The 23,699-nt window shown below is 41.3% G+C and overlaps 1 protein-coding gene across 1 annotated transcript in view; it reads left to right on the top strand.

The window, feature by feature from the left end:
• Positions 1–5,171: 5,171 nt before the first annotated feature.
• LOC117969223 (NACHT, LRR and PYD domains-containing protein 12-like) overlaps positions 5,172–23,699 on the top strand; it is a 243,786-nt gene continuing 225,258 nt past the window's right edge. The window contains exons 1-2 of the mRNA XM_059026730.1: positions 5,172–5,348; positions 11,044–11,202. The gene's annotated coding sequence lies outside the window, so the exon portion shown is untranslated. The remainder of the gene's footprint in view (positions 5,349–11,043; positions 11,203–23,699) is intronic.

Here is a 23,699-nt window from a genome sequence, read left to right as displayed (position 1 = left end):
AGGCGCCGGAATGTGGTCAGGGACTGGGCAGTCCTGACATCTGTAGGAAGGTCATTCCACCACTGCGGAGCGAGGGTGGAGAAGGAGCGGGCTCTGGAGGCAGGGGAGCGTAGAGGAGGTAGAGCCAGTCTTCTAGTGCAGGCAGAGCAGAGAGGTCGAGTGGGGGTGTAGGGAGAGATGAGGGTCTGGAGGTAGCTGGGTGCAGTCTGGTCAAGGCATCTGTAGGCTAGTACAAGAGTCTTGAACTGGATGCGAGTGGTGATCGGGAGCCAGTGGAGTGAGCGGAGTAGTGGAGTTGCATGGGAGAAGCGAGGCAGAGAGAACACCAGGCGAGCAGCGGAGTTCTGGATGAGCTGGAGCGGACGGGTGGCGGACGCAGGAAGGCCAGCCAGGAGGGAGTTGCAGTAGTCTAGGCGGGAGAGTACCAAGGCCTGGACCAGGGGCTGGGTGGCGTAGTTGGTGAGGAAGGGTCTGATTCTTCGGATGTTGCTCAGGAAGAATCGGCAAAGTGCGTGCCAGAGTGGCGATGTGCTGGGAATAAGAGAGGCAGGGGTCCAGGGTGTCTCCGAGGTTCTTAGCGGAGGAAGAGGGAGAGAGTGTGGTAGATTCCAGAGGAACAGAGATAGAGAGATCAGAGGAGGGGGAGGAGGAGGGAAAGGAGGTCAGATTTAGAGAGGTTGAGTTTGAGGTGATGCGAGTGCATCCAGGAGGAAATAGCAGACAGACAGGTAGAGATACGGAAGGAGATGGTGGAGTCAGAGGTGGGGAAGGAGAGGAAAATCTGAGCATCATCAGCATAGAAATGGTATGAGAAACCATAGGATGCGATGAGGGGGCCCAGGGAGCGGGTGTAGAGAGAGAATAGGAGAGGACCCAAGACTGACCCTTGGGGGACTCCTGTTAAGAGAGATTGAGGTGTGGAGGTTGCTCCACGCCAGGTTACCTGGTAAGTGCGGTTGGAGGAGAACCAGGCCAGAGCAGTGCCAGAGATCCCCAGGTCAGCGAGAGATGATAGTAGAATAGAGTGATCAACAGTGCGAAAGGCAGCAGAGAGGTTGAGGTGAATTAGGACAGAGGAGAGAGAGGCAGCTCGGGCAGACTTAAGTGAGTTGGTGACAGACAGGAGGGCGATTTCACTGGAGTGAGCAGAGCGGAAGCCAGATTGGAGAGGGTCGAGCAGAGAGTGGTTGGACAGGAAAGCAGAGAGCTGGCAGTGTACAGTCAGCTTGAGGGTTTTGGAGAGGAAGGGTAGGAGGGAGACAGGACGGTAGCTCTGGAGGGAGGTGGGGTCGAGGGTAGGTTTTTTGAGGAGGGGAGTGATAGAGGCTTTTTTGAAGGCAGAGGGAAAGAGACCAGAAAGTAGAGAGGTGTTGAGAAGGGAGGAGATGAAGGGAAGTAGAGCATGAGCAGCAGCTTGAAAGAGGTGAGTGGGGAGGGGGTCCGGGCACACGTGGTGGGTTTGTGACCCTGGAGCAGGGAGTAGAGGTCAGAGTCTGAGAGGGGCGAGAAGGTGGAGAAGGAGGGTGAGTTAGTAGGGGATGAGCCGTATAAGTAATGGAAAATGACTGACTCATACAGAGTATCAATAAAATAAACACTGCGCACTGTGACTTATTACATTTTAAGTTTCAATTGTATTGTATTCCTTTTAGAAAAAGTCTTGATCATACCGAATTTGTGGAAAACGCTTTGAGTATAGAGGCCACCATCTCCAATTTCATAACATACCGAGAGAGAGAATTTAAATTGATAATGTAAATAAACAAAATACTTCCAGAATGTTTTGACTTTAATGTCCCATTTTAACCAATGATGTCTACACAAAAGTGTTTCAATACACCACTTATGCATTCAAAAAGACCAGTACACCAGTGAGGACTCGGAACCTGAGTTACTAACACTTTGTTTTAAAACAATATGTTAGTGTGTCATTGTACTCATTCACACTATATGAAAAAAAAAAAAACCTGTGTCCTGCTTTAAGGTTTAACGGTTTTTAAGCCCCTTTAATCATATTGAATAATATAACATGATTTTTTATTGATTGCAGTCATGTAACGGCTTGGATAACGACATTATCTTTAGCTAATTAAAAAAATAATATAACAAATGAATATGTAACATTTACATATAACACACTACATAACATTTGTCATACATCGCTGAGGAGAATCTGTTTGAGACTTTCAAGCTATAGATACGTTACTAAAGCAGAAACAGTCCACAGAGGTCAACGTACAGTGAGCTTTCCCCTTGGAGATGCCCCAGCAACAGAGAGTGCCTCCTCAACCAATCGCTGCCAAGGAACCCACACCGCTCGAGCCCGGTGTTTTCTTCACAGCGACCAGTGTTGAGGTGGGTAAGATCTGTTAATAATCCTAATGATGTTCATTTGTATTATACTTGATTTTTAAAATGGTTAATCGATGATTAACTTTTAAAAAAGATAACTGTAGAACATTCATGAGTAAACAAAAAAAGGTTTTGCTTTTGTTAATTATGTGGGCCAATTTTATATTTTTGAGGTAATTTTACCAATGAGTGAAAACGATAATCAAATAGTCAGAACTGAAGGAAAAAAAAAAGACACTTCTGGAAGTTTCTTTTTTTTTTGAAGGCGCAGCTCCGAAAGCCGATAAAATGCAGTCGGGTCATAATTGTTATTATTACTTTTGTTCGTATGTAATATGTTTTATTGATTAACGCCGAATTCTAGATGATGTAACAATTACATCTGAGATACATTTAGTAACTTTAATGGCTTCACTGTAAGTAGACTACGATTAAAGATTCAACCTCTGTTCAACCATACAATCTGAAACAATTTTTGAAACGATAGCTTCCCATTATTTTTATTTACTTTGTAATATTTTAAAAATAATAACGTTAAAATACTGTACTGTAGAGTGTGGCTTAATTTGTGGTAGTGATGTATAGATTCTTACACTATGTATGTAATGTATATATAAGACATTCATTTGTTAGGACTAGCCCGTTTCTTTAAAAAACAATTCTTTATCATTTTTAGCCAATAGAAAATATATATATATATATATCGAATGACGTTAAAAGATGTTATTGTAAAGCCATTTGTAAATTTACCTCAGACGTAACCGTTTCAGCGCTAGAAAGTGTTCCTTCTTTTTCAGTGTTGTTCGGGTGCGTTCATAAACTCAATCTCAGTGTCCGAGTGCAATCTAGCCGTTCCTAAAATAAACGGCGCGCTCTGTGGTATCGTTCCTAAACGCAGAGGCGATGAATTTCGGGGCGCTCGAGCACACTGTGGCCGCTCGAGTTTCAGAGCTGGATTCTCAGAGCGTTCACTTTCAAAAAGGCTAACGGCTCGCTGTGGTGGATGCGGGTATATTCTAAATCTATTTTAATTATTTATTTCATATTTGCCATTTTAATGTTTTTGAGAAACAAAAAAAATTCCACATATTTTAAGTCCGGGTTTTACATTTTGAAGCGACTGAAGGGGAGTTGTCGTCTGTAGGCTAGCCTTGTTCAACACCAATTAGCAATGAGCAGGTTTTTTTTTTTTTTTAAACAGTACCGAAGCACAATATATATATAAGAAAAAAGAAAAAAAGAAAAGGCTTGTAGTCCGAAACGTCCTGATAATTGATTTGTAATCAATTATTCTACCTTTTTAAGTACCTGAAATCCTGAAATATCCTTTTCTTTTTTTCTTCTTTCTTATAGATCGTTTTGGTACACAGCAGTTTTCCTTTTTCTCAAACAACATTTACAGGTGCAAAATTGATACAAATGTACTTATTGTAGTGTCATAAAGTACACAGTTAAAAAATATTTGTCTCATTTAGCGCTTGCTCACCAACACATTTCTCATTTCACTATGAGGATGTAGTGTGGAAAACTGCAGAAAACAGTTTGGAACCGTCAATTCTTTGAGAAAGCATTATTATAAACATCACACAAATTACATCAGAGCACAGCAGTCAACATCCTTGGATTGTAACAATGATTATGCAGATCCAGAAAGTAATAGACTGTTTTTCGTGTTCCGAGCAAAAAACAAAAATGTCCAGGAAGGATGCGAAGTCGCAAGACCCCAATTCCGACAGTGTGAGGAATGTCATGCAAATGAAGTGGGTCCTAATTAACATAACCTCGTGCAAAAATCGAAAGGGTTACTGTGGTCGGATTGAGTCTTTTCCGTCTAAAGGTGTTCCGCCTGTCCATACGAGTCCTAATAGAGATGGGAACCTATTTCAAACAGGCTCCGTCTAAAAAAGGCTCTGATGTGGGTGCAGTGACTCTGACTGCTGTGGCGATGGAGCCCAGTGTGCTGCGATTTCAGAGGATGAAAGGAATAATGTATCTGCTATGCTAAAATGAAAAATAAATACAGAAACGAATACATAAATGAATAAATAAACACATATAGAAATAAAGAATACATACAGTATTTATCTATTTTAGACATGTATTTATTAATTTCTATATTTATTTATGTATTAATTAATTTATTTTTCATTTTGGCATAAAATATCCTCCAGAACCGAAACTATAATTTAATACAGTATACATTCAAAGACGAGACTACATTAAAATATGAGCTGTCTGATGTATTGTGTTCTATTAAATGTATCTTCTCTTCTTTTTCCGTATCTCACACACTCCACCTTTATAACTTAATCCCACCTGCCCATTGAAATGCTGAAATGACATACAAACTGTCATTTGCATCATTAACATACAGGTTTCTCATTTAAATACTGCATCGTTATTCCGAGACTTCTGTAAATTGCACCCATTCCACCTGTCGGAAAACAGCAGAAAAGTGATGGAAACGACGTTCAGGATAAGAGTTGAGTTAAACAGACGGGGAGAGCGAGTTTCGGACTGTCAGAAGACACTTCCGTTCCAAAACGGGACGTCTGGTCACTTAAACTTCATACAGGTGCGCACTCAGGGCTCATGGTCCGGTTTGTGTTTCATACCCAGCATTTCAGATACTGCACACGGGTAGGCTGATTCTCACACTCCATGATATGAGTTAGAAAATACATCAGGAAACTCAGTAAAAACATTATTTTTTTCGTAATTGTTTTGGATGCTTGATTGATATAAGGTTCATAAAATCCAAGGAGCCCAAATGCAAAATAGAAAGGCGAGGGATCGCTCAGCCGGTCAGGTCAGGTCCAGTCCACTATCCTCCCGTTTCAGTAATCAGCTAGTGCGTCCGTCTTTGTCAGCGTTTTGTGCAGTGAAAAAGACTAACAGGAAATGCGTGGAACCTTTTCAGAAACCTAAACTGAAACTGAAACTAACTGAACCTCTTTCAGGACGCTTCCATTTTATGATTCTGAACCCTGCTCAAGGTAATTACTTTTGTGTCATATATTGTAACTGTGCTTAGAGTAACGCTGTGGTCATTATTATTATTATTATTATTATTATTATTATTATTATTATTATTATTATTATTATTATTATTATTAATCAGTGCATAGCACGACAGGCAACATGTAGGTTTTGTGTAAGCTTTAGTTCCGAGCGTGGAGAGGTCTGATACAGCAAAGCTGTGGCAGTGCCTCAACGCACAAGCCTTTAGTACTCCATAGGTGGAGGAAACGATTATTCTAGTTTTACACCAGGCCACTTTATTAGTTTAATGGCTTGATGTTTTTAAAGAGTCGATTCGAGTTTTTTTAGAGGTACTTTTAAATAGTATTTGCGTAGACGGCCCATTAAAACGCTTCAACATATAATCCAAGTACAGTACTGACGAGTTTAACAAACGAAAAACAATCTTCTCCCGCGTCGGCATGCAGCACAAAGGAATATACCCTAGAAAGTGTGCTGAGGGCATCAGGTGTTTCTTAAAGGTTAGGTTTAGGGTTAGGTATTGAGTTTGAGGTTAGATTTTAAGCTGGGGTTGGGGCTGGGGTTGGGTCAGAGTGGGTTGATTTCATAGAGTATTACATTAGTGGTTGTTACAGTCACAGTTATGATGAAGTCTTCATAATCAGCTACATGTAGATCTACAACAATCCCTGCAGCGAGGATGTTGAATCCCGCTTGCAGTTGTTTAGAATGTATTCAATATTCTGACTGCAGAGATTGTGGTTAATAAATAAAAAACAACACATTAAACACGCCTTCTGTGCCAGTTGTCACGTGATAGGGGTGTGACGTCGACAGTGATGACGTATTTTAAAGCTGAGCGCGAAAGGCCTGCCACAGAGACGCCGCCGGCCTGCAGGGGAGAGACTGTTAGCATCAGAAACGATAACACACTGCTAATTTGACAGGAGTTGCGTTAGGTAAGATAGACATGAATGTGAACACTTAGTCCTTACTTATATTTACAACTAGTAGTTTAGGCAGCTGTAAGCTTTAGATTTCTAAACGTAGAGGCAACTGTTTACACGAGAACCTTAGTTTCTTCAAAATTCAATTCAAAACACAGTAAAGGTTAGCCTACAGAACAATATTAAAACAGAACAGTGGAGCAAAATATATAGCCTACCATATCGTTTTAATGCTCAACTTTTTGAAATAACAAAAAATATTTAGAAAGTGTGAGTGTTTGCAACTAAAAAATGGTGTGGAGTTGTTTTATTTAATCCTTATATGACCGGCTTAGCAAAACACTTACCAGACACACGCCGGCAGCACCAAGAGATTCCAAGGAGTGAGTCTCTGAAGGGCCGGGAAAGTGCGCAGGCCGGAATCATTGGAAATGCCATTTAAAAAAAAACAAAACAAAACAAAAAAGCGGAATAAAAATAACAAATCGAAACATATTTACAAAAATATAGTAAAACAAAATACAGCTGTCAAGGAGTGATTACAACCACACACAAATACAAATTATAACCAAAAAAAAGAATTATTATTTATATATATATATATATAGATATATATATATATATATATAGATATATATATATATATATATATATATATATATATATATATATATATATAGACGTGCTCAAATTTGTTGGTACCCCTCCACAAAAAACGAATGCACAATTTTCTCTGAAATAACTTGAAACTGACAAAAGTAATTGGCATCCACCATTGTTTATTCCATATTTAATAGAAATCAGACTTTGCTTTTGATTTTTTATTCAACATAATATTGTAAATAATAAAACAAATGAAAATGGCATGGACAAAAATGATGGGACCGGTAACCTAATATTTTGTTGCACAACCTTTAGAGGCAATCACTGCAGTCAAACGTTTTCTGTAGCTCTCAATGAGACTTCTGCACCTGTTAACAGGTAGTTTGGCCCACTCTTCCTGAGCAAACTGCTCCAGCTGTCTCAGGTTTGATGGGTGCCTTCTCCAGACTGCACGTTTCAGCTCTTTCCATAGATGTTCGATAGGATTCAGATCATGACTCATAGAAGGCCACTTCAGAATAGTCCAATGTTTTGTTCTTATCCATTCTTGGGTGCTTTTAGCTGTGTGTTTTGGGTCATTATCCTGTTGGAGGACCCATGACCTGCGACTGAGACAGAGCTTTCTGACACTGGGCAGTACGTTTCGCTCCAGAATGCCTTGATAGTCTTGAGATTTCATTGTGCCCTGCACAGATTCAAGGCACCCTGTGCCAGGCGCAGCAAAGCAGCCCCAAAACATAACCGAGCCTCCTCTATGTTTCACTGTAGGTATGGTGTTCTTTTCTTTGAAAGCTTCATTTTTTCGTCTGTGAACATAGAGCTGATGTGACTTGCCAAAAAGCTCCAGTTTTGACTCCTCTGTCCAAAGGACATTCTCCCAGAAGGATTGTGGCTTGTCAATATGCATTTTAGCAAATTCCAGTCTGGCTTTTTTATGTTTTTCTTTCAAAAGTGGAGTCATCCTGGGTCTTCTTCCATGGAGCCCACTTTCGCTCAAAAAGCGACGGATGGTGCGATCAGAAACCGACGTACCTTCACCTTGGAGTTCAGCTTGTATCTCTTTGGCAGTTATCCTTGGTTCTTTTTCTACCATTCGCACTATCCTTCTGTTCACTCTGGGGTCGATTTTCCTCTTGCGGCCACGCCCAGGGAGGTTGGCTACAGTTCCATGGACCTTAAACTTCTTAATAAATTTGTTGGTACCCTTACAGCTCATTGAAATAATGCTCATTGAAATAATGCTTCATTCCTCCTGAAAAGTGATGAAATTAAAAGCTATTTTATCATGTATACTTGCATGCCTTTGGTATGTCATAGAATAAAGCAAAGAAGCTGTGAAAAGAGATGAATTATTGCTTATTCTACAAAGATATTCTAAAATGGCCTGGACACATTTGTTGGTACCCCTTAGAAAAGATAATAAATAATTGGATTATAGTGATATTTCAAACTTATTGGTTTCTTTAATTAGTATCACACATGTCTCCAATCTTGTAATCAGTCATTCAGCCTATTTAAATGGAGAAAAGTAGTCACTGTGCTGTTTGGTATCATTGTGTGCACCACACTGAACATGGACCAGAGAAAGCAAAGGAGAGAGTTGTCTGAGATCAGAAAGAAAATAATAGACCAGCATGGTAAAGGTAAAGGCTACAAGACCATCTCCAAGCAGCTTGATGTTCCTGTGACAACAGTTGCAAATATTATTAAGAAGTTTAAGGTCCATGGAACTGTAGCCAACCTCCCTGGGCGCGGCCGCAACAGGAAAATCGACCCCAGATTGAACAGAAGGATAGTGCGAATGGTAGAAAAAGAACCAAGGATAACTGCCAAAGAGATACAAGCTGAACTCCAAGGTGAAGGTACGTCAGTTTCTGATTGCACCATCCGTCGCTTTTTGAGCGAAAGTGGGCTCCATGGAAGAAGACCCGAGGACTCCACTTTTGACAGAAAAACATAAAAAAGCCAGACTGGAATTTGCTAAAATGCATATTGACAAGCCACAATCCTTCTGGGAGAATGTCCTTTGGACAGATGAGTCAAAACTGGAGCTTTTTGGCAAGTCACATCAGCTCTACGTTCACAGACGAAAAAATGCAGCTTTCAAAGAAAAGAACACCATACCTACAGTGAAACATGGAGGAGGCTCGGTTATGTTTTGGAGCTGCTTTGCTGCACCTGGCACAGGGTGCCTTGAATCTGTGCAGGGCACAATTAAATCTCAAGACTATCAAGGCATTCTGGAGCGAAACGTACTGCCCAGTGTCAGAAAGCTCTGTCTCAGTCGCAGGTCATGGGTCCTCCAACAGGATAATGACCCAAAACACACAGCTAAAAGCACCCAAGAATGGATAAGAACAAAACATTGGACTATTCTGAAGTGGCCTTCTATGAGTCCTGATCTGAATCCTATCGAACATCTATGGAAAGAGCTGAAACGTGCAGTCTGGAGAAGGCACCCATCAAACCTGAGACAGCTGGAGCAGTTTGCTCAGGAAGAGTGGGCCAAACTACCTGTTAACAGGTGCAGAAGTCTCATTGAGAGCTACAGAAAACGTTTGATTGCAGTGATTGCCTCTAAAGGTTGTGCAACAAAATATTAGGTTAGCGGTGCCATCATTTTTGTCCATGCCATTTTCATTTGTTTTATTATTTACAATATTATGTTGAATAAAAAATCAAAAGCAAAGTCTGATTTCTATTAAATATGGAATAAACAATGGTGGATGCCAATTACTTTTGTCAGTTTCAAGTTATTTCAGAGAAAATTATGCATTCTTCGTTTTTTGTGGAGGGGTACCAACAAATTTGAGCACGTCTGTATATATCATATTTTCTGTAAAAAACACATTTCATGAAATATTTAAATACAACCATTTGTTAAAGAATGAAAAAAAACCAAAACATTTTAACAGTGTGGTTGATCTCCTGAAGACAAAAATAAAATAAACATGGATTTACTTTACACACACTGCAGGCATCTTACTGGATTCTTTCTCATACAAGTAAAAGCAGACAGAGATATGTGAACACACACACACACACACACGCGCACACACACACAGGCTCCTCCACACGCCCCCCAGATTGTAATATAGTCAGAGGTTTACCATGACCTACAGCTGCTGTATGCAATGGGCAAACATAAGTTTAACACACAGACATGCATACCAGGCACCTCCTTTACCCCCATGTCTGATGCTCTTAATAACTTGCATTGAAGAAGAGATCACAAAGCAGATCTGTAGAGATATACATGCAGATGGACAGTGAATAACTTGTGCTAAAGAATGGCCTTAATGTAACAGGACGGAGGCTGGGAAGCGAGCGTCTACACCACTGTGCAAAAGAGCCGGGCTCGTCTGCATTCGTGGTTTTAGAGCTTTTAACTGCATCTCACCTCACTGACGGGACAGGACACAACCCGTAATGGCACACAACACTGCCCGTTACACCAAGTCCCATCACAGCTGGATAAGTGGGCCTCTACATGTACTGTATGTAAAAATGTAAGATTGATACATACAGACGGCCAGTGATACTCCTAATAAGTGCTACAGAATATCCTTACCAAGTTTCATCCCAGCTGACAAGCTGTTCTAGATGTAATGCACTATGTGTGATACAGGTAGGCACAGACAGGCGGTTTATTTCCAGGGTTCACTTGCGTCGCACCTCTTACTTCAAAGTGTTTTTCTAGAGGGGAGACCCCTCTACAGGAGGCATGCAAACTGGAATGTGTTTAGCAGACAGCAGCATGGAACAGGGAGCAAACTGGCACAATGCAATGAGCACAGATTGGAGTAGCTGCATAGCTGATTAAAACCAATATGTTATTTATACAATGTTTGTGTTCTATAGCAAAAAAGTATATATATACGAATAAGTGCAGTTTATATGGGGGAAAAAAGCTACGAAACTGAAGTCGAGAAGACTAAGGTTATAAGCAGAGGTATTTGCTGAAACATTTGTCTTCTTGACTTAATGTCTTAAACTGTATTGCTCTTTAATTTTCATTCTGAAACACCAGCCATTCTAATAAGAAGAAAGAGTTAGCCACTTGAACACATCTAGATGTTATTGTAAAAGGCTGAACCACTATTATAAACAACACATCTGGTCTTGCTTGAGTATTACCTTCTCTCCTTTTTAAATGCAGAAGTTGGTGGATTCTGAGGAGTGGGCTGACGCCACGCTTGAAGGCATATCCCAGAGTAAAGGGCTCCTCAGCGCTTGGGTTTAGGAAGCTGCCTGTGACCAAGAAGGAAGCAGTTTAATACAGTTTAGCAGTGGAGAGGAGTACAGCTGAGGATTGCAGGTACTGTAGTTATCATATTTGTGATTGAGCTTGTAAACTGATTTGTCCAGTTTTATAGCTTTAACATGACCTATCATTACATGTTACACAGCCCCAGCAAGCTAGTTACTGAGCTAGGTATTTCTTGCATGGTATGACATTTTATTTGGTATCTCTACATTTCCATGAGGTATACAACCACACCCTCATTTATAACAATTACTATTGACCTAAGATGATAATACTATGAATCACAACTCAAAGGCTATTATTATTATTATTATTATTATTATTATTATTTATTTCTTAGCAGACACCCTTATCCAGGGCGACTTACAGTCATAAACTAAAAATACATTTCAAGAATCACAGTACAAGTATTAATTAGGGATGTGCACGACAAATATTTTGACTATCGATAATTCCACAGCTGTTGAGGTCGACTAATCGAATAGTCGTCCCCCCCCTCCCCACTCCGCCGCCCCCCATTCAAAATGTGACGTACATTAAATGCGAAATAATGCAAAGTGACAATTTTTGCAATTGCAATAAATTCTGAACTTTATTTTAAAATACTTAGCTAACACAACAACTTTAACAACTTTGTTAAATAAACATTAGGCTATGTAAAAAAACACCTTCCTATTAGGAAACATACAGAAATGCCATAGTAACAGCAGCAATAACATAAGCATACCTGTCAACTCTCGTGTGAGACTCTCGTATTTTGCAAGCAAGTGTTATTTTTTTTACCGATATTGTCACAAGCTTTTAGCTTTTCCGTTAATTACAATTTCAAATGAACTATAAAGGTTGTGACAATTAAAAAAAAAAAAGGAACGCTTGCTTATAAAATATGGGCGTCTCCTGTATAATTTTTATTCAATTATTAATTTAATTTTCATTCAATAATAGTTTAGCAATGTGAGCTGCGAGGCAAATGCCTTAACATTAGCATCCTTGTGGCAATAATGTTTTCCGGTCATAACAGCGAAATACAAAATGTATTAGACTATCTAGCTAGCTAATGTATACAATCCACTTAACTAAACGATTTACTTTTCCCACGTTTTCAAACCACACACAACATTCAGACTACCGGTCTACGTTAAATCAAATCGGCAACATACCTGTGCGTTCGAGTTCCAGTGAATAAAAAATAAATAGCCTGTAGGCAATAGCTTGCTATGTATGTAGCTAGCTTAATAATATTAATAAATAAATGAATGAACAAAAAGGCCTGAGTGGCATTAACGCACTAGCCTTCCATGGAAGCAAAAAAAAATCCTAACAAAAACTTTAGGAATAGTTAGGCTAGCAATGTCCATTATTATTATCATGTTCACTTATTCTTGTTTAAAAAAATCAGCATGTCCATCAGGTCCGGCAATACTGCAGCAGACGGTGCTCAGGCAGAGTTGTTTGTTTTTGTTTCAACTTCAGAGCCTGAGTAGCTATTGCGCTGTGATAAAAATGTGACACAAAACGGATGGCCGCACCGACTACATTATGTATGGCACCAAGTTTAAAGCCATCGTTGAAGGCGAGCTGCAGAGTGTGTGCAAAGCACAAATTCGAGTCCCATTCAACAAACTCCGAAGATGATGTTGCTGGCATTGTCGTGAACACAGGCAGTGATTCCCCCCTAGTTAAACCCGAATGGTCTACAGCGGTGTTTAACACATTTGCGAGTTTCTCTGCTGTATGCCTCTCTGGCGTGGCGCGAGTCTGTAGAACTACGTTTTTCATTTCCCAATCCTCAATGACGTACGACTCGGTATTCGGTGCAGTCCACGCATCTGTAGTAATCACCACCTTCTCAGCCTTTGACAAGTTTCTGCGGACAGACGCCGCTGAATCGGCATGCATTTTTTTCGAGTCGAGTGGTAATTGTTTTAGTGCAGGGTTTTTCGTGCATGGACTGTGTATTCAGGTTCCACAAATTTCATCAACTCCCGAAATCCCTCACCTTCAACAAAACTTATGGGAAGCATGTCCTTTGCCACCATATTAGCAATAAGGTCTGATGTTTTTTCAGCACGTACGTTGTCACACTGACGAGGCCTCACCGCAAAGGATGCAATGGCGGTTTGTTGCAGTCCTCTTTCCTTTTCTGTCGTTGCTAGCGTCACAGAAGGGTGTTTGGCTTTTAGGTGGGTTAACATACCAGTTGTAGATTTGTGGTAGTTTAATTGCACTGCACATATTTTACACTTAACAGTGTTTTCATTTACTTTGTCAAAGTATTGCCATGCAGAACTTTTCTGTGAGGAAGCCATCGTTAGCCGAGGTACGTTCTAGTTTAGCCAATCACAGACAAGAAATAACAAATCCCACCCTCCAGTCAATCTTCATTACCGCTACATAGAGAGCCAATCAGCAGTACAGGCTTTAAAATAAAATCAATATATGCATTTTTTTTTTTTTTTTAACTTTCGAATGTTGGATTCACTTGTCGATAGGTGCCATCGTTATCGAATAGTCGAATGTTCGACTATTCGGTCTCACCCCTAGTATTAATACAATTATGAGCAAAACATACAATGACCTCAGTTCTAGTAAGTACAAGTATATTACAAAATACAAATCAATATCAGAGCAGATAACAGTGTCAGTGATAGTCACATCAGGATACGATTAAATGCAAAATACTACAGTTTGAATAACACTTGGGCAGATTACAGTACTCTAAAGTACAGGATTAAATGCAGTAAAATAGGGAGCAGATAAATGCAAGTAAAGCGCATTAAGGAAGAGTGATAAAGTGTCCAGAGGGAAAAGAGGAGTTCTACAGGTGCTGTCTGAAGAGGTGAGTCTTGAGTAGGCGCCGGAAGGTGGTCAGGGACTGGGCAGTCCTGTAGGAAGGTCATTCCACCACTGCAGGGCGAGGGTGGAGAAGGAGCGGGCTCTGGAGGCAGGGGAGTGTAGAGGAGGTACAGTCTTCTAGTGCAGGAGGAGCGGAGAGTTCGAGTGGGGGTGTAGGGAGAGATGAGGGTCTGGAGGTAGCTGGGTGCAGTCTGGTCAAGGCATCTGTAGGCGAGTACAAGAGTCTTGAACTGGATGCAAGCGGTGATCGGGAGCCAGTGGAGTGAGCAGAGTAGTGGAGTTGCATGGGAGAAGTGAGGCAGAGAGAACACCAGGCGAGCAGCGGAGTTCTGGATGAGCTGGAGCGGACGGGTGGCGCACGCAGGGAGGTCAGCCAGGAGGGAGTTGCAGTAGTCTAGGCGGGAGAGTACCAGGGCCTGGACAAGGAGCTGGGTGGTGTAGTTGGTGAGGAAGGGTTGGATTCTTCGTATGTTATTATTATTATTATTTATTTCTTAGCAGAAGCCCTTATCCAGGGCGACTTACAATTGTTACAAGATATCACATTATACATTATTTCACATTATACAGATATCGCATTATTTTTACATACAATTACCCATTTATACAGTTGGGTTTTTACTGGAGCAATGTTGTACCCTTGCTCAAGGGTACAACAGCAGTGTCCCCCACTGGGGATTGAACCCACAACCCTCCGGTCAAGAGTCCAGAGCCCTAACCACTACTCCACACTGCTGCTCAGGAAGAATCGGCAAGTGCGTGCCAAAGTGGAGATGTGCTGGGAATACGAGAGGCAGGGGTCCAGGGTGACTCTGAGGTTCTTAGCTGAAGAGGAGGGAGAGAGTGTGGTAGATTCCAGAGGAATGGAGATAGAGAGATCAGAGGAGGAGGGAAAGAAGAGGAGGTCAGATTTAGAGAGGTTGAGTTTGAGGTGATGCGAGTGCATCCAGGAGGAGATAGCAGACAGACAGGTAGAGATAAGGGAGGGGATGGTGGAGTCAGAGGGGGGGGAAGGAGAGGAAAATCTGAGCATCATCAGCATAGAAATGGTATGAGAAACCATAGGATGCGATGAGGGGGCCCAGGGAGCGGGTGTAGAGAGAGAACAGGAGAGGACCCAAGACTGACCCTTTGGGGACTCCTGTTAAGAGAGGGTGAGGTGTGGAGGTTGCTCCACGCCAGGTTACCTGGTAAGTGCGGTTGGAGAGGTAGGAGGAGAACCAGGCCAGAGCAGTGCCAGAGATTCCCAGGTCAGCGAGAGAGGATAGTAGAATAGAGTGATCAACAGTGTCAAAGGCAGCAGAGAGGTCGAGGAGAATTAGGACAGAGGAGAGAGAGGCAGCTCGGGCAGAGTTTAATGAGTTAGTGACAGACAGGAGGGCGGTTTCAGTGGAGTGAGCAGAGCGGAATCCAGAATGGAGAGGGTCGAGCAGAGAGTGGTTGGACAGGAAAGCAGAGAGCTAGCGGTGTACTGCCCGTTCGAGGGTTTTGGAGAGGAAGGGTAGGAAGGAGACAGGACGGTTGTTTGCCTTGCTCTTGCAATCGAATATGCTCAGAGATCTATTAGTCAGGTGCTGGGTTTTTGGGGTGTTATGGAGGAACCCTTTATCAAATTCTGTGCCTGTTTGTTCCACCATAATGAATTAGTGGTGTGCAGAAATGTGCTCGGAATTGCCTTTAAGAAGTATTGATTGGCAGGTATTCAATAAATCCATTCATTAACGTGTTGATTCAAAACAAGAAAAGCTGTCCTTCCCTCAGTTCACAATTCAGCACCAATCAATGGCAATTGACTTCCATGTTGAGTGTTTCAAACGGCTATTGGAAGAATATTAAAATTTTTACATTAATACATTTGTAATGCCATACTGGCTTACCCTGGCCATAAACTGACAATGAAAAGTATAACAGTAGTAGTTTCATAAATAAGTCAATGAAAATCATAAATCATGAATCCCTTCCTGAAGTGCCCCACCGTTCAGTATGTTCTACAAAGAGAATAGATGTGATGAGCGCCGAGGGCCTCCACAGAACAGGATGAGATTGTACTACAGGGCTGCTGAAAGGCTCAGCCTCGGAGCTCTGTCTTACGCAGTGACGCAGTTCAGTTTGGACTCAGAGACGCAGTGACGCAGTTCAGTTTGGAAGCAGGGACGCAGCCTCTCCACAGCCTCGTAGCTCTGTCTTACGCAGTCACGCAGTTCAGTTTGGACTCAGAGACGCAGCTCGCTGCTCTGTCTTACGCAGTGACGCAGTTCACAAGTTCAGGTCCCTGAGGCCTTGAGTGTTTCCTAGGCCCGCTGTGGTACAGAAAGCTGAAACTTTTTCAAGCAATAATGGACTGAAACAGACATTCTCCATGTGCAACTGATTTGTACTTCATTTCAGATTCTGTTTTTAGAGCTTTATTACAGCAGATTTGTGCTTTTCTGTCTGACATTTCACAGATACGCTGACTCACTTTCAAAAAGCCACCATTTTAAGATTTGAATCTCGAGAGGCTATGAAGGTTTCAGATTTTTTTGTTTTGTTTTATTTAACTGGACAGCCAGGTTGTCATGGAATTTTCTTTAGTGATGCAGATAGTCAGTATGGGAAAACAGGGTTGTGAGAATTCAGTTCAGCAGGTGGCTGGAGTGCTTCAGTGGGAGGCTGTTGGTGATTGGGTTAGCTCGCAATGGCTGGGGGTCTTACACTTAGGGGTCCGAGGCCTCCTGCAGGGTCCAGCAGCTGCATTAGACACACACTGTTCACTGTCAGGAACTCGGTTTTGTTTTCTATGGTAGCTGTGCCTATGGGTGTGTAATACAGTAAACCTGATGTTAACTGCTCTTGTAGATTTAATAAAAGTAGTACATCAAATGTTTTTTTTTTTAAATCTGTAGCTGTCAAAATAATAAAAAGGCTTACTTACAGCAGTAGAGTTTAGCATACAGGGATTCAGAAAGAATAGTTAACAAGTACAATGTGTGTTGTGTTTTCTGTTGTGTCTGAAATACGTATTGTTGGTGCACATTATAATTTAGAGGCTGTTTGAAAACAGAGGGCCCGATTTTGATGACGGGGCAAACCTCTAACACTCAGACAAAAGGCGTTTACCACTTCATTGTGATTAAAACATTTGGAGCAACGGGAGGACACTGCCTTTGCATGTAATGCGATTCTGGTGGCATGCTTTCCTGTCTGCGTTAGTGCCAGGGCTCGACATAACGTTTGAGGTGTGGCCTCATTTGCATGTTAGCTTTGAATGATTTTGTCTTTTTATATTTGCATTACATATTTAAAAGTGTGACTACAGAAGTTGGGTATCTTACATTTTAAGAAATTGCTTTCCTTTCTTTGTACTCAGAATGGCTGGATACGAAACCCGGAATCGATTCGCTGTGCTATTTACCTTAAACTTTAGACATGTGTGCACTCAGGGCTCATGGTCCGGTTTGTGTTTCATACCCAGCATCTCAGATACTGCACTCGGGTAGGCTGAATCTCACACTCCATGTTATGAGTTAGAAAATACATTAGAAACTGTTGGTGAACATTGTTTTCATAATTGTTTTTGGATGTTTGATTGGTAGATGGTTAATACAATCCAAGGAGCATCACTGCAAATAGAAATGAAAGGGAACGCTGTTCCGGTCCGGCCCAGTCCAAAAAAAGCTGTGCTTAGTGGAACTGTGTCATGTAGTGTAGCTGTGCTTAGTGGAGATGTGCCATGTAGTGTAGCTGTGCTTAGTGGAGCTGTGTCATTTAGTGGAGCTGTGCTTAGTGGAGCTGTGTCATGTAGTGTAGCTGTGCTTAGTGGAGCTGTGTCATGTAGTGAAGCTGTGTCATGTAGTGGAGCTGTGCTTAGTGGAGCTGTGTCATGTAGTGGAGCTGTGCTTAGTGGAGCTGTGTCATGTAGTGTAGCTGTGCTCAGTGGAGCTGTGTCATGTAGTGTAGCTGTGCTTAGTGGAGCTGTGTCATGTAGTGTAGCTGTGCTTAGTGGAGCTGTGTCATGTAGTGTAGCTGTGCTTAGTGTAGCTGTGTCATGTAGTGGAGCTGTGCTTAGTGGAGCTGTGTCATGTGGTGTAGCTGTGCTTAGTGGAGCTGTGTCATGTGGTGTAGCTGTGCTTAGTGGAGCTGTGTCATGTAGTGTAGCTGTGCTTAGTGGAGATGTGCCATGTAGTGTAGCTGTGCTTAGTGTAGCTGTGTCATGTAGAGTAGCTGTGCTTAGTGTAGAGTGGTGTTTATTGGTTATGTTATCAGTGCAGGGCATGACTGGCAACATGTAGGTGTTGTGTAAGCTGTTGTTCTGAGTGAAGTGCGGAGAGGCATGATAAAGCCACAGCTGCCGGGTTTGTACAATTTGTGGTGGTGCCCGGGGGTCAGGGAGCAGATTCATCTATACTTGGGGTTAGGAGAAAACATTTAAAATAATGTGTCATTTATTTTATTTTATTTATACCATAATACTAACATTTAGTAATAATAACAAGAAGATACAGAGTAGATTTAATTCTATTCTATTTTCATACAATTTAGAAAATTAAAACAAACACATATACCGTGCTTCTAATGCGAGGTCTCGAACAGTTTCCAGGTAAAATGTAAAAATTCTGTGTTGCTGCTCTGGCCGCTGGCTGTGGACACACAAACACTGTGCGTTTAAATTAAACTGCCTTTCATTTCTGAGAGAGCCAGAAGATTCAAGTCACTCTGTCTGATCGAGTACAAACATTTGTTCATGTTGTGGGAGGGAAGGGGGAGTTCATTTGTTCATGTTGTGGGAGGGAAGGGGGTAGCTGCCCGGGAGGGGGAGTTCATTTGTTCATGTTGTGGGAGGGAAGGGGGTAGCTGCCCGGGAGGGGGAGTTCATTTGTTCATGTTGTGGGAGGGAAGGGGGTAGCTGCCCGGGAGGGGGAGTTCATTTGTTCATGTTGTGGGAGGGAAGGGGGTAGCTGCCCGGGAGGGGGAGTTCATTTGTTCATGTTGTTGGAGGGAGGGAGGGAGGGGGGTAGCCACATGTTTTTGTTGTATTTTTGTATAAATGACATTATAATGATTGACTGCACAATTGGTGCATAATCCAGCATTCATACGAGTCATCTTAATTATACATTCCTGTTTATACAAAGATAGAAGTAATTACTGATGAGTGCATGGACGACGTACTGCTCAGTAAAGAGCAGAAACACGTTGCCGCTGTTCAGTTCACAAAATGAAGTCATGTTAAGGAGATTGTGTCTAGTGCCGCCGTAGGTAATGCCTAGCATGGCACCCTTACCTTTCTATCCGTCAGGTAATGAGTATTTTTGTGATTTTTAAAATCAACATGTTTTCGATTCAGCTTGTATTGTGCAATCGCTCTGTGTGGTCGTGTGGCAAAGTGGTAAGTGGTAGCAGGTGTATAGCAGGTGCAGTGCGGTTACAGTAATTCCAAGAACGCACAGACAACAAAGTACGGGTGAAAATGATTTATTTAATGGTGTATAATCCAATGGTCTGATGACCAGCCAGTAAATAATAAAGAGCTGGCAATACACAACAATGTGTATTGCACAGTAATGAAACAAAGGGTTGCAGTCCCGCAAATAATAGACACGGTACAAACACACACAATTAGACACACATGATCACTGTTCCAAAGTGAGTGCTCTCAGTGCTTGTGGTGAAGTACAATTTAATACGTGCTATTAGTGAAACAAGTGCTGATAACAATGTTTATTCGTGACGGTAGTGCAGTGGTGATCCGGTTTCGTGCTGGCCCTTGGCGACAGCTCCGGATCTGTGTTTAGCCGTCCAGTGATAACACACACAGACAATTACTAAACAGACAAACAAACAAAACACTCACAAACTCCTTTCGTTAATTATTTTGGGCAATCTCCCGGTCCTTCCAGTTTCCTCGTAGCAAAACCCAAGCGAAGGAAAAGATTTACAATTCTCCAGCCCCTTTTATGTGATTATGCATGACCCCTTGGTAAATGATTGCAGCTGATTTTATTGCCTGCAGCTGCTACCTCGTTTACCTTCCAGGTCAATACATTCTCGCACTGGAGTCTTGTCTTTTTCCAGGCTGATTGACTTCCCGACCCAGGGAATGAACTGTCATAACAACCTGTCCAAAGCCTTTCCCTTTCGCTACTTCATATCCTCACAGGTCGAGAGGGAGATTTACAACCAGAACTCATTATATTTCTGTCACAGGTCGTTTGGAAAAATTGTACGGAACATTTTAAATTGTAATATGAATGAAATGTTCTGGTTGAAAATGTATGTTTTGGCAAAATCATTAACATTCCTTTTATTATTGCAATTGAGCTTTTTTTTGCTTAACAACTATTCTACAGAAGAACACAGAGCCCCATAGGGAAATATCCAACCAAATTAAAACGGTAGGTTGTGGGGCAGATACTAATGTTAGAATAAGCTAAGCAGACCAAAAAGATTAACCTTTTAACTTGCGTAGCTCACATTATGGATCACAGGTTAACTTTAATCTGGGCCGTCTAATGATCCAATGCACTGGAAACAAAAGTGTATCTAAAGTGAAAACAGAACTATTTACACTCCCAATGTCCCGTGCGATTTGAAAATACAAACGTGTTCAAAAACTTAGCTGACGTTGTCATGCCAACTACTGCTTCCCCAATCTGTCAGTCTAATTATACACATCACTGTAATTAAGCAATAGTGCCTGTCGATGATGGCTCTAACATCGAGAGGGCAATATCGCTATTTGAAAATTATTAGAAAACACACCTTAACATAGACTTATCTTGAACTTGTACTGATTTGTCAGGTACCTTTCCGCTGAGTAAAGACATTCTAAGAAAATAGTCCCGAACATTTTTTTAAGTAAAAAGCAAGGATGCCATACATATAAAGAGAAAAACAATGAGTTTTTATTTAGTAAATCGATTTTTTTTAAATTGTTATTAACGTGTTAGGATTTTAAACCCCTATTTATAATCTGGACATTGCCTGAGGAATGAACGGAGCAATTTTGAACAGTCCATGTATGATGAAGTGTGAACTACCCATACACATTCTTGTGTGGACACACAGGTGTTAAAAGCCAAGGACACATTGCAAATCCGCAATCACCTAAGGAAATTGTATTTACTATCTGATATGCCATATTCTATACAACAGTTTCATTATTTACTCTTAGGTTGTTATTTGTACATATGCAGAACTCAAATAGGCTACAGTTGCATTGATCATTTCTTTGTAGTAACATCACACTAGGTGCAACTAACGGTATATCATTTTATCAACAAATGTTCCGTAAGGTTACAAATGGTTAAAACAAGTGAATACATCTCATTCATAACCACAAGTATAGAAAAGGCTAAAATGTTTCATAAAATTAACTCTGGTCCTGTACACACACTCTCTCTCTCTCTATATCGTCAGCCACGGTCTGTTACATTTCTGTTTCAAGGTGAGTTATATACTCTTTCGTTAATTAAAACCCTCCTTTTCCAAGTGCAAATTAACTACTGTTAAATTATGACAACTAACATGGATTTGCTTTTAAATTCCCACGCAAACATCATAATAGTCACAAGAAGCACTGCTCGTTAAGATATTAACATTTCCTAAGTCAACATGATTTCGGAAATCAAATTAGCACAATTATTTAATAACAAAATAGGCATAACGGCCGCTTGAAAATGCCAAAATCAATGCTACATACCGATTTGTTGATTAACAGTGGAGTTATCATTTACGACCTTTTGAAAATCCTGCCCATAGTGTGTTCAGAAGAAACGTGTCTCACTGATGACACTGAGTCGTCTGGTCACCCAGTAATAAAGATTTACATGGGTAAGTAGGGAGATTTGAATGTGATGGCAGTAGCTTAGCTAGTTCAGCTCATGTCCGGGTTCCATTTAAATAGTATTACAGTGCCGTGAAAAAGTATTTGCTCCCTGTCTGATTTTCTGCACTTTTGCACATTTTTCACATTGTATTTGGTCAGATTTTTTTGTGGGTTGTAGTAGTATATAGAGGGAGTTTGAGAGAAAAAATGACACCAAAGTTTGGTGCTTCTTTCATTTGTTCGGTGTGCAAGGTAATCAAACATATAATCTTCAGGTGTGAAAAAGTTATTGCCTCCCCTAGTTAACTCAACCCAATTAAAGGGATAATTAGGGTCAGCTGTTTGAGTACTTTGGTTAACAACCAGGCCTGATTTGGGCCAGCCCTGCCCAATATAAATCAGACTAACTTTGGCCCTTACCATCAGAGTGAAGCTGTCAGCACACAGGTTCTAGAGGCACATCATGCCATGAACAAAAGAAATTCCTGAAGACCTCCGGAAAAAAGTTGTTGATGCCTATCAGTCTGGAAAGGGTTACACAGCCATTTCTAAGGCTCTGGGGCTCCACCAAACCACAGTCAGAGAAAAAGTTTGGGACAGTAGTGAATCTTCCCAGGAGTGGACGTCCTGCCAAAATCTCTCCAAGAGCAAGGCATAAAATCATCTAGGAAGTCACAAAGAGCCCTAGAACAACATCCAGGGATCTGCAGGCCTCTCTCGCTTTGGCTAAGGTCAGTATTCATGACTCCACCATCAGAAAGACACTGGGCAAAAATGGGATTCATGGCAGAGTAGCAAGGCGGAAACCATTGCTCACTAAGAAGAACATGAATGCTTGTCTCAAGTTTGCCAAAAAGGACCTGGATGATCCTCAAGAATTGAGATGTTGTGGCAGGACCTGAAACGAGCAGTTCATGCTTGAAAACCCACAAATGTCACTGAGTTGAAGCAGTTCGGCATGGAGGAGTGGGCCAAAATTCCTCCACAGTGCTGTGAGAGACTAATCAATAACTACAGGAAGTGTTTGGTTGCAGTTATTGAGGCTAAAGGTGGCGTAACCAGTTATTGAGCCTAAGGGGTGCCAGGTTGACTCGAGAGCCCTAGTAATTGAGGCCCTGTGTGAATCGTGATTTCACGGACTGCGCGGAAACTGTGAAATTAGACCATACCATGATCTTTTCAATATTCTTAAGAAATAAAAATGTATTTTCATAATTATTATTTGTATTTCTTACAAAAAAAATCACATTAACTAAACTGAACAGCTCTGCTGTGAGCCTGTGTGTACTATTTGCCATGCACATAGTGCTGTGCAGTGATTAATCTAGGCGTGAAACTACAGTACTACACACTGTAAATAAGACAACGGATATCTCTTAAAAAAGCTAAAAATGTGCCTGCAGTAGATCACGTAAAGCAGTATCCAGCAGGAGTGTTACAAGCTCTTCTGTACGTCCTGCAACGTTACTCACTACCGAAAGTCGTCTGTTGACAGGCATTTAGATTCAAGTATTCACCGAAAGAGAAAGGCGGAAATCCAGAGCAGCACTGCGACTGCTTTACTTACATTAGAAACAAAAAAAACGTGACTTCTATGTTCCAAGCGTGCACTGAAAACCGTGAAGCACAAAACACATTACATTGTGACCTGACAAGGCGTTTCTTTGCACAAATATCCCTCTTGAAAAATCGGACAACCAAAAGTTACATATATTCTTCAGACTGAGTGTAGACATGGTGGAGCGATTCCTTCATCAGCCCAGCTTAGACGTGAATACTTACCTAAAGTTGCCGAGTATCACAAGAAAGAGATTATAGAATTGATATATATACATATGTTCATACGTGATTTAAAATTGTAACGGCCTAACTAAAACTATTCAAA

This window comes from Acipenser ruthenus, chromosome 7 (genome assembly GCF_902713425.1).
Source record: "Acipenser ruthenus chromosome 7, fAciRut3.2 maternal haplotype, whole genome shotgun sequence".
NCBI classification, from domain to species: domain Eukaryota; kingdom Metazoa; phylum Chordata; class Actinopteri; order Acipenseriformes; family Acipenseridae; genus Acipenser; species Acipenser ruthenus.
This window is presented reverse-complemented; position numbering and strand designations above follow the sequence as displayed.